This window comes from Trichechus manatus, unplaced genomic scaffold (assembly GCF_000243295.1).
Source record: "Trichechus manatus latirostris isolate Lorelei unplaced genomic scaffold, TriManLat1.0 scaffold00027, whole genome shotgun sequence".
NCBI lineage: Eukaryota > Metazoa > Chordata > Mammalia > Sirenia > Trichechidae > Trichechus > Trichechus manatus.
This window is the reverse complement of record NW_004443963.1, coordinates 2,994,365-3,006,176: the sequence shown is the minus strand read 5'-3', so window position 1 is coordinate 3,006,176 and position 11,812 is coordinate 2,994,365. Positions and strand designations below refer to the sequence as shown.

The 11,812-nt window shown below is 39.2% G+C and overlaps 1 pseudogene; it reads left to right on the top strand.

The window, feature by feature from the left end:
* Nucleotides 1-1,570: 1,570 nt before the first annotated feature.
* Nucleotides 1,571-2,145, top strand: LOC101359538 (reticulon-3 pseudogene; annotated as a pseudogene).
* The last annotated feature ends 9,667 nt before the right edge of the window (nt 2,146-11,812 follow it).

The window sequence follows — 11,812 nt, the reverse complement described above, 5'->3', positions numbered from 1 at the left end:
CCCTGACCCATGGCAACCCCATAAAAAAACAGAATGAAAAGTCCTGCCCATCCTCATTTTCACTTGCAGATCAGACTGTTGTGATCCATAGGGTTTTCACTGGCTGATTTTTGAAGTAGATCACCAGGCCTTTCTTCCTAGTCCATCTTAGTCAGGAAGCTCCGCTGAAACCTCTTCAGCGTCCTAGCAACCAGCAAGCCTCCACTGGCAGACAGGTGGTGGATGACCATAAGGTGCATTGGCTGGAATCAAACCCAGGTCTTCGTATGGAAGATTAAAAACCCAAACTCTTTGCTGTCCAGTCAATTCTGACTTAGGGCAATCCTACAGGACAGAGTAGAACTGCCCCATAGGGTTTCCAAGGCTGTAATCTTTATGGAAGTAGACCCACATCTTTCTCCCACAGAGCAGACGGTGGGTTTGAACTGCTGACCTTTCAGTTAGCAGCCAAGCACTTTTAACCACTGCATCACCAGGGCTCCTTCCCATAGAAGACGGAAGGTAAACATTCCGCCACAGAATCACCACTGCCCCCAGAGATGAACTATAACAACAACAACAACAACAAAACCACTGCTGTTGAGTTGATTCTGATTCATAGCGACCCTGGAGGACAGAGCAGAACTGCCCTATAGGGTTTCCAAGGCTGTAAATCTTTATGGAAGCAGACTGCCACCTCTTTCTCCCGCGGAGCGGCTGGTGGGTTCCAAATGCCGAACTTTCAATTAGCAGCCAAGCTTTTAACCACTGTGCCACCAGGGCTCCTCGAAAGGAACCATAGTCATTTCTATTGGGTTAGAAGTTTGTTTTTCTTTTTTTTTTTTTCATGAGAAAGTGAGTGGTTACCTTGTCAACTTAATCTAGCCATAAACCACCTGAATCCATTTTACAGAAAATAAATGTTTAGGGCATCCAACAGACTAAGTAAATAAAATTGTGAGATGCAGTGGAAAGGTCACTTGACTACAAGTGAAAAGATCTGGGTTCTTGTCCCAGTTTTGTCAATTACTGGCTGAGATGTGATTTCAGGTGGGGGCATTTAGCCTGTTGGGACATCTTCTGGAAGCCTGCAGCGAGGAACAGTGGGAGGGGGTGAGGAGAGATGGAAAGATGATCTCCAAAGTTCCTTCCAGCTATAACAGTCTATGATTCCAGTTAGTATATAAAATAATTGAGGCTATATATCAAAACATTACTAGAGGCCACCCCTGGGGAGTGGGATTAGGAAAGGGGCAGGGAGACAAAAGAAAACAATTGGAGAACACTTTCAGTGGGGGGAGGGGGGAACAGAAAGGCAGGATTTTTAAATGAAATATTAAACAAGAGAAGTTCCAGTTAGCAGATAAAATAATTGAGAAAGTCTGGAAGGCTATATATCAAAACATACTAGTAGTCAGAGTCTGAGCACAGAGCAGAAGGAGTGAATGGACTTGAGATAGCCAAAATTTGTATGGTTATTTATTTCCTCTCCCTCTCTCCCTCCTTTGTTGAAAAAGTGCATGGTGTAGCCATTGGAGGACACTCAATTCCATCTAACTCCTCTTTGTGCTCTGGGGCCCAACCTTCCACACCCAGTGACATGAAGGGGCAACTTCAGGGAGCCTGCTCCACAGCCTCCTGTGTGATATATCGTCTGATTTTCTGGCATGATATGAAGAAACCTGAGCTTGTCTTTCGCCCCACAGTCATCATGCCGCTTTCCCTGCAGATTTCAGTGTCATTACTGTGGCTTCTTACTTCATTCTGGCTCTCCTCTCTGTTACCATCAGCTTCAGAGGTTATGAGTCTGTCATTCAAGCTGTACACAAGTCGGAAGAAGGCCGTGCACTCAAACTGTTTTCAGAAGCTTTGAATAATTATGAAAGTGACTCCATCAAGGTCCCAAAACTCATCGCTTGTCTATTTCTGGTGAAAGATCTGGTCAGCTTCTTGAATCTCTCTTCATGTGGCTGATGACTTAGTTGGTAAAGTTTTCAATGGAATTATCCTTCTGATCTTTGCTGAACTATAAATCTTTAATGTTCAAACGAAAAGTACAAAACCCAGATTGATCACTATGTGGCTATCACCGGGGATCAGACCAAGTCACTTGTTGAAAAGACCCAAGCAAAACTCCCTGGCATTCCAAAGATAAAAGCAGGATAAGCACATGGAAATCAAGAATTTTTTTACTAAAGCACCATAGAACAGTTATAACATTGCACTTGTACCATGAAGAAATGTGTCCAGGGTCAGCTTGAGCCTGCCTTCCAAGCTTTTTTAATTTGGTGTTTTCTTACCTTCTTTCTCTTTACTTTCAGTACCAAACTCCAAAATGTATTAGATTAAAAAGGAATTGATACCTCAGAAACTGAAAGAATGAGGAAAAGATTCAAATTAGTAGGATAAACTACTACCCGTAAGGGCGGTGGAGCTTTTGCCCATACCTTGAAAGAGCAAAAGTTAAACAGAATATAAATGGACTATAAAACACACCTCTCTAGTTCTTTTATATAATATCTAAGTATTGATCTTAAACCACTCTCCCATCACAGTTTTTCCCTTAAATTCAAGTTAAGGAATAATGAGTTACCTATGAAAAAAATGATTTGGGGGTAGGAGTAGGATCATGGCTATCACGTTAACTTTTATGTAATCCTTCTCATGCGTTATTTTTACTCCCCTCTGATCTCCTCCTCCTGTCCCATAATAGAAGCAGCGATTTTTGTCTCCTCTTCCTCAGCCTCGCTGATCAAAATAACTTTCAATTCTATTAATAACTCATAGGTGATACCGATAATCTCTGAATATTAAAATGCCATCTGATAAATAAGACTGGAATAGAAAAAGGGACTGGAAAGGGAGTTGAAAAGGGTCACTGACGTGACTGTCATTCCCTTCCTCTAGTCCCCTTAGGAAATAAAAAGATCCACCATTTGGGAAGGAGTTTCCTCCTTTATTTCCTCTGGACTTGAGTTCTGAGTTTGAGTATGAGAACTCATTCCTGTAAGTTGCTTCTGACCTTCTGCCCTACCTACTTCACCTCAAACTTAACAAACAAGGCTATGCTATCCTGATGAAATTAAATGTATATATATCTTCTATTAAAAGTTGTCTCTAGGTAAATGGACATGCAAACAGTTCACTTAAAGTTGTTTGAATGAGTATATGTTAATAAATAATTATAGTAAGTCGATTCATAATTTGGAAGAGTCTGATAGAGAAGAATTTCTAACTGCTATGTCTCTGATGGTGGTAGCCATGGTGGTTCAGTGGTAGAATTCTTGCCTTCCACGTGGAAGACTTGGTTCAGTTCCAGCCAGTGCAACTCATGCACGGTCACCACCTGTCTCTTAGTGGTATATTTCATGTTGCTATGATGCCAAACAGGTTTCACTGGAGCTTCTAAACTAAGATGAACTAGGAAGAAAGGCCTGGCAATCTACTTCTGAAAATCAGCCAGTGAAAGGCTATGGATCACAATAGTCCTATCCACAACAGATCATAGAGATGGTACTGGACTGGATAGCATTTTGTTCCATTGTGCATGGGGTCACCATGAGTTAGGGCCTGACTTGATGGCACCTAACAACAACAACATGTCTCTGATAAATAAAAAATATCTAAAAAGTGAAGTTTCTGTTCCTCTACATTTTAAAATCACATTTAAAAAATTGGTTTAAACTATATGCCCTAAGAACTGCAGTGAGAAAATTCTTATATTTGGCTTAATTCTTGGCCCCCGGTCACCAGAAAACAATGTGGTCATTGCCTCAGTCTTCATTATAACTGCACCATCTCCACAGGTGTGATGGTTAATTTTATGTATCAACTTAGCTAGGCTATGGTGTCCAGCTGTTCGGTCAGCACTAGTCTAGATGCCACAGAAGTATTTTGCAGATGTGATTAACATTTACAACCAGTTGACTAATTAAAGCAGATTATCCTCAATAACGCTCATATGTCTGTCAGTTTGTCATACCGTGGGGGCTTGCGTGTTGCTACCATGCTGGAAGCTATGCCACTGGTATTTGAATACCAGCAGGGTCACCCATGGTGGACAGGTTTCAGATAAGCTTCCAAACTAAGACAGACTAGAAAGAAGGACCTGGTGGTCTACTTCTGAAAATAATTAGCCAATGAAAACCTTAAGAATAGCAGAGGAACATTGTCTGATATAGTGCTAGAAGATGAGCCCCTCGGGTTGGAAGGCACTCAAAAGACAACTGGGGAAAAGCAGCCTCCTCAAAGTAGAGTCGACCTTAATAACATGGATGGGGTCAAGCTTTCGGGATCTTCATTTGCTGATGTGGCACAACTCAAAATGAGAAGAAACAGCTGTAAATATTCATTAATAATAGGAATGTGGAATGTATGAAGAATTAATCTAGGAAAATTGGAAATCATCAAAAATAAAATGGAACACATAAACATTGATATCTTAGGCATCAGGAAAAAATTTAAAAAAAAAAAAACCATTGCCATCAAGTGGATTCTGAATCATGGCGACCCTATAGGGCAAAGTAGAACTGCTCCACAGAGTTTCTAAGGAGTAGCTGGTGGATTCAAATTTCCAACCTTTTGGTTAGCAGCCATGCTCTTAACCACCACTATGCCATCTTAGGCATTAGCAAGTTGAAATGGACTAGTATTGGCCATTTTGAATCAGACAATCATACGATCTACCATGCTGGGAATGACAAGTTGAAGAGGAATGATGTTGAATTCATCATCAAAAAAGAACATTTCAAGATCTATCCTGAAGTACAACACTGTCAGTGGTAGGATAATATCCATATGCCTAGAAGGAAGACCAGTTGATATTACTACTATTCGAACTTACATACCAACCACTAAGGCCAAAGATGAAGAAATTGAAGATATTTACCAATTTCTACAGTCTAAAATGGAACAAACATGCAATCAGGATGCATTGATAATTACTGGTGATTGGAATGGAAAAGTTGGAAACAAAAAAGAAGCATCAGTAGTTGGACAATATGGCCTTGGTGATATAAGTGACGCTGGAGATCTCATGATAGATTTTTGCAAGACTAAGGACTTCTTCATTGCAAATACCTTTTTTCAATAACTTGAAACAGCAGCTATACATGTGGACCTTTCCAGATGGAATACACAGGAATAAATTGACTACATCTGTGGAAAGAGACAATGGAAAAGCTCAAAATCATCAGAACAAGGCCAGGGGCCAACTGCAGAAAACCATCAATTGCTCATATGCAAGTTCAAGTTGAAGCTGAAGAAAATTAGCACAAGTCCATGAGAGCCAAACTACAACCTTGAGTATATCCCACCTGAATTTAGAGACCATCTCAAGAACAGATTTAACACATTGAATACTAATGACTGAAGGAAGACCAGACGAGTTGTGGAATGACATCAAAGATATCATACATGAAGAAAGCAAGAGGTGATTAAAAAGACAGCAAAAAAAGAAAAGACCAAAATTGATGTCAGAAGAGACTCTGAAACTTGCTCTTGAACATCAAGTAGCTAAAGCAAAAGGAAGAAATGATGAAGTAAAAGAGCTGAACAGAAGATTTCAAAAGGCAACTCGAGAAGACAAAGTATTATAATGACATGTGCAAAGACCTGGAATTAGAAAACCAAAAGGGAAGAACACTCTCGGCATTTCTCAAGCTGAAAGAACTGAAGAAAAAATTTAAGCCTCGAGTTGCAATATTGAAAGATTCTATGGAGAAAATAGTGAATGATGCAGGAAGCATCAAAAGAAGATGGAAGGAATACACAAAGTCACTGTACCAAAAACAGCTGGTTGACGTTCAACCATTTCAGGAGGTAGCATATGATCAAGAACTGATGGTACTGAAGGAAGAAGTGCTGAAGGAAGAAGTGCTGAAGGAAGAAGTGCACGTTGCACTGAAGGCATTGGTGAAAAACAAGACTCCAGGAGTTGACAGAATACCAATTGAGATGTTTCAACAAATGGATGCAGCACTAGAAGTGCCCACTCCTCTATGCCAAGAAATTTGGAAGACAGCTACCTGGCCAACCTATAGGAAGAGATCTATATTTATGCTTGTTCCAAAGAAAGATGATCCAACTGAATGCAGAAATTATCAAACAATATTATTAATATCACATGCCAGTAAAATTTTGCTGAAGATCATTCAAAGTGGTTACAGCAGTACATCAACAGGGAACTGCCAGAAATTCAAGACATATTGAGAAGAGGACGTGGAACAAGGGATATCATTGCTTATGTCGGGTGGATCCTGGCTGAAAGCAGAGAATACCAGAAAGATGCTTACCTGTGTTTTATTGACTATGCAAAGGCATTCAACTGTGTGGATTATAACAAATTATGCATAACATTTCGAAGAATGGGAATTCCGGAACACTTCATTGTGCTCATGAGGAACCTGTACATAGATCAAGAGGCAATCGTTTGAACGAAACAAGAGGATACTGCGTGGTTTAAAGTCAGGAAAAGTGTGTGTCAGGGTTGTAACCTTTCACCATACTTATTATATTTGTATGCCAAGCAAATAATCCGAGAAGATGGACTATATGAAGAAGAACAGGGCATCAGATGACACAACCTTGCTTGCTGAGAGTAAAGAGGACTTGAAACACTTACTGATGAAGATCAAAGACCCCAACTGTCAGTATAGATTATACCTCAACAAAAAGAAAACAAAAATCCTCACAACTGGACCAATAAGCAACATTACAATAAACGAACAAAAGATTGACGTTGTCAAGGATTTCACTTTATTTGGATACACAATCAACACCCATGGAAGCAGCAGCCGAGAAATCAAACGACACATTGCACTGGGCAAATCTGCTGCAAAAGATCTCTTGAAAGTGTAAAAAAACAAAGATGTCACTTTAAGGACTAAGGTGTACCTGACCCAAGCCATGGTGTTTTCAATCACCTCATATGCATGCAAAAGCTGGACAATGAATAAGGAAGGCTAAAGAAGAATTGATGCCTTTGAATTATGGTGTTGGTGAAGAATACCGAATATACCATGGACTGCCAAAAGAACGAACAAATCTCTCTCGGAAGAAGTACAGCCAGAATGCTTCCTAGCAGCAAGGATGGCAAGACTTCTCTTCATGTCCTTTGGACATGTTATCAGGAGGGATCAGTCCCTGGAGAAGGACATCATGCTTGGTAAAGTAGATGGTCAGTGAAAAGAGGAAGACCCTCAACGAGATGGATTGACACAGTGGCTGCAACAATGGGCTTAAGCATAACAACGATCATGAGGATAGCGTAACACCAGGCAGTGTTTCGCTTTATTGTATATAGGATCACTATGCGTCGGAAGCGACTCGATGGCACCTAACTACAACAACAATCCTCAATAATGTGGGTGGGCCTCATTAATAAGTTGAGGACCTCAAGAGCAAAAACAGGTTTCCCAAAGAGAAGGAATTTTGCCTCAAGACTGTAATATAGCTATCTACTGGAGTTTCCAGCCTGCCAGCCTGCCCTACAAATTTTGAACTTGACAGCCCCACTACTGATTGAGCCAGTTCCTTAAAATGTATGTACATATGTACATGTGTATGTATCTATCTATATACCTATCTATGTTATTTGTTCTATTTCTCTAGCAAATCTTAATACAACAGGTCTCTAATGGTTTTATGGTATAAATAAAACATACCATGGAAAGATGATAGAATAAATTTAATAATGAGTAAATATCTTATTCACAGCCTCTTTGAGATGATGATGCTTTTAAGCCTAGTTCAAAACATCATTACCTTTGAAGTTGAAAGGATAAGGATAAATAACAAAGTCAAGGTAAGCTTTCTGGTGCACACCAACACTAATTCTAAGATATATGTAGTTAGTTAAAAGGAGATGTAATTTTAAAATATTAATCCCTAGGTTTATCAAGTCCAGAACAATTATGCACATCAATGTTCCAATAACATTAGAGGAAAAAAATCATAAAGCCCACATAGCTTACCACTGTCCTTATCTAACTCTGTTTTCCTTTTCACGGGGTCACAGAACCTGCAGAAGCAGAAACGGGTAGGTTTTGTACAAGCCTGGCCCTCTGCTAGAGCCTAATTACTTGTTCTCAGAAATCCAAACCACTTCACTATACCCAAGCAGGCCAGAAAGTTTGCAGGTAGATCTAAGCCAAAGAGTTTGGTTTGGTTATATGAGCCAAAACACTAGTCGACCCATCCGAGCTGACTAGACACATATGCAAAAGAAAATACGTAATTTATATACGTGTGTGTGTGTGTATACATGTTGGTCTGTGTCGTGTTTGTGCGTTTATGTTCACTGGGGCTGACTGAGAGTAATGACAGAGTATTTTCACTGGCTTGTCTTTTCCTTGGCTCATCCTTACTGCTGGAGGCAGGGCAGCAGTGTTAGATCCTGACTGACTTTAATTTGCCTACCTCATTTCTTGACAAGCAGGAGTAGAAATGGCAGTGCTCTTGTTATTTCTGCAGCTGATAAAGGTGTTTACGAGGTACCCTCCCCCACCACTTAAAGCATCCTTCTTCCAAACCAAAATATGCTTCCAAGATTCTGTGTGGTATTTGAGGTAAAGAGAGAAAGTTATTATTCATTTATTCAATAAATGTTTGACCTTTCTAATACTTGCATTGCACTGTGTAGGCACTGAGAAAGATAAGCAACAATAAAAAAGCATACTACATAAAGATTCAAAATCTAGCTGTAGGGTAAGTGTTATGTTTTCTAATAATATAATAATGTAATGTTGCCTTTAAAAAAAACACAATACAAATCTCTCTGCTTTCAGTCTCAGTAGATTAGAGACAGAGAGAATAAAAAGACAAAGAGAATAGAGATAGAGATGGAGATAAATAACTCTCCTGGCTCTATAAGGATTTTTTTTTTTCTGAATCCCATTTAGAAGTATTTTCACATAAGGGTCTGGCCCTAGATAAAATAGTGAAGTGGGTAGCTTCCAACTTCAGGGCTTCCCCACATTCTGGGAGCTTTTTTTTTTTTTTTTTTTTAATGATTTTTATTATTTATTTATTCCAGTGGAAAACAGTTCTTTTATTATTAACATGTGTACCAATCTTTAGTGGACTCTTGTTCTTTGTCTTTCTCCAAAGGCTTTCTCCAAGTGCCCAAAGCCTTTTTTTTTTTTTTAATTGTACTTTAGGTGAAGGTTTACAGCTCAAGTTAATCTCTCATACAAAATTTTATACACATAATGTCATGTGACATTAGTTGCAATTCCCACCATGTGACAGCACACTTCCCGTTTCTACCCCAGGTATCCCATGTTCATCCAACCAGCTCCTGTCCCTTCCTGCCTTCTCATCCTGCCTCCACACGGGAACCACCCATTTGGTCTTGTGTATCTGCTTGAACTAAGAAGCACACTCTTCACAAGTATTATTTTATGTTTTATAATCCAGTCTAATCTTTGTCCAAAAAGTGGTCTTTGGGAATGGTTTTAGTTCTGGGTCAACAGAGCGTCTGGGGACCATGGCTTCAAGGGTTCCCCCAGTCACAGTCAGACCATTAAGTCTGGTCTTTTTGTGTGAATTTGAGATCTGTTTGCCTAAAGCTTTTCTGTCCTTTCAGGATTCATTTCACTCATGATTACCCTGACCTCCAAGGACCTTTCTGCTGTGCCCCTTCACTTAACAGTCCACTATGAACCTTGCAAATTCCCTTTCCTCCCAACTCCACTTTGCTAAGTGTGCAGCTCTCTGAGGATAGGCAATAAAATCAGATACACTACTTTTCTTAAAGCCTTAAGAAGTGCTGGTAAATTGCCAGAAGGCAGCATGGTGTGCTGGATATAAGCACTGACCTTGGATTGAGTTAGACCATTATGTGGAATCCTGGCTCAAACACCAGTTCTGTGATCTTAAGCAAACTACTTAACTTCTTAAAGTCTCCGTTTCCTTTCAGGTGAAATTGGGGAAAGGTGATGGTGGCTAATATCCTATTTAATCTCTTTACAAAGTCTTCTATTGTCAATCTCATTATTATTTTACATACCACTAAGAAAAAAAAGAATGTTCTAAATTATGCTTGGAAGACACCATTGCTGATAAGAACATCCCAGTTTCAGAGTATTAAAGTGAGAAAACGAATGTGCATCTTAGAAGGAATTAAATACAGTAGTACCGACTTCATAAGGTTATTACGAATATGAATTAAGGTAACAAACGTGGAATGCTTAGCACAACGCCAGGCACAAATCAAGCACTAGAATGTTAGCTAATATTATGAATGTGCTACTGCTGCCAGCTAATATATTTCATTTTAACAAAGGTTTCTTTAAACACAATGCCACAGTATACAGAGAGACCCCAGAGGAGGGGGACAGAGTTAGAGCCAATGGAAGCATATCTTATGGGTGGCTTACACTTTTCAATACTTCATTCAGGTTACACATCTTGAAAGTTACTTGAAGGATTTCTCCTAGTCCGAAACCTGGTGACACAAATCTGAGGTCAGAAGTTTCATCACTGTTTAAACAGATTTATCGCTGCATCAAACAATCAAACTTTTCAAAGACTTTCATAATTAACTGAAGACACAGAATACAATACCAAGTTTATAAAAATATTCCCCTTAAAAAAAATCAGTTTCCTGGCTTACTAGATTACTCATGCGCTTTAAACCTGAAAGTTTATTCATAGTGCCTACAATTATTTATCCTCAATGTTCTAACTTCTGTCAGTTGATGGGTTAAGTTAAAAAAAAAAAAGTAGAAAGACAAAACAGGAAAGAACACCTTTCCATCGCCAGAAAACGTAGCTATCTTTCAAATGAGTGACATTATATAACAAGAATATTTTAGCAAGCACTTTGAATGACATAAATGTCCTATATTTAGAAATCTAATCTTGTCGCCTTTATGTTACATTCAACACAGAAAATCTAAAGATGGCACTCATCCAGAGTCGAATATGATGTACATTACAAATGTAATGCTCATACAACATACTGTAAGGCATCATTCCTTTGTAGATCCTCAGTTTAGTCTGCAGTTTAATAACTTGTTTATGCCAGCATGCCTGTCTGCTACTAACTGTTGATGTGCTCTTCTAATGTCTTGACTACTAGTGCAACAGTTGACAATATGTTGCCACAATTACATAACTTCATAAAAGCTTTCATCCTGGTCTTGCCAAAAAGTTAGACAGCGTCTATTTCTAACCAATCAACCCTTTTCAGTTGAGTCAGTCCTTTCTGTGTCTGTTATATAAACAATATGCTGTGATCTAAAGTGGTTAATGAGATTGGCCAAAACCCTTCAAATACATTTGCCAATAGCAGGTCAATCAATTATTTTAGACCCAACACCTGGGTGATACAACCATCCACCTGCTCAGGCAGAACTTAAGAATAGCACATACCTGAAGACAATTATTTCAATTCGCAACCTTGAGGCTGGAATAATCCATTCTTCTTCCTCTCCACAACGCTTCACACCTGGTGGAAGCTTATGGTTTGCTACCTTAAACATGTCTTCAGCATTCTACAAACTGATTGTCCTTCAAGGAAAACACCCATCAGTTCTTGAAAGCAAAGATCTTGAAAGACTCAACAATGAATCTACTTTTAAGCTTCTCCAGGTAGAGAAGAGAACACACCAAGTAGAAACTTAAATCATCACAAACTGCTTTCATTACTCAAAGACTTTTTCTTTATGCCCAACGACTGAAAATTGGAAATGTCCAATTTACAAAAACATTGTAAATATAATGCATTATCCCAGGTAAGGTGGTTCTAGGAATGGTACTCAGAACATCCCCTAAAAGACCAGTCTCCTAAAGAGAGAGGTGTATTTTCAGAAACCGTAGAGCAGTCAGT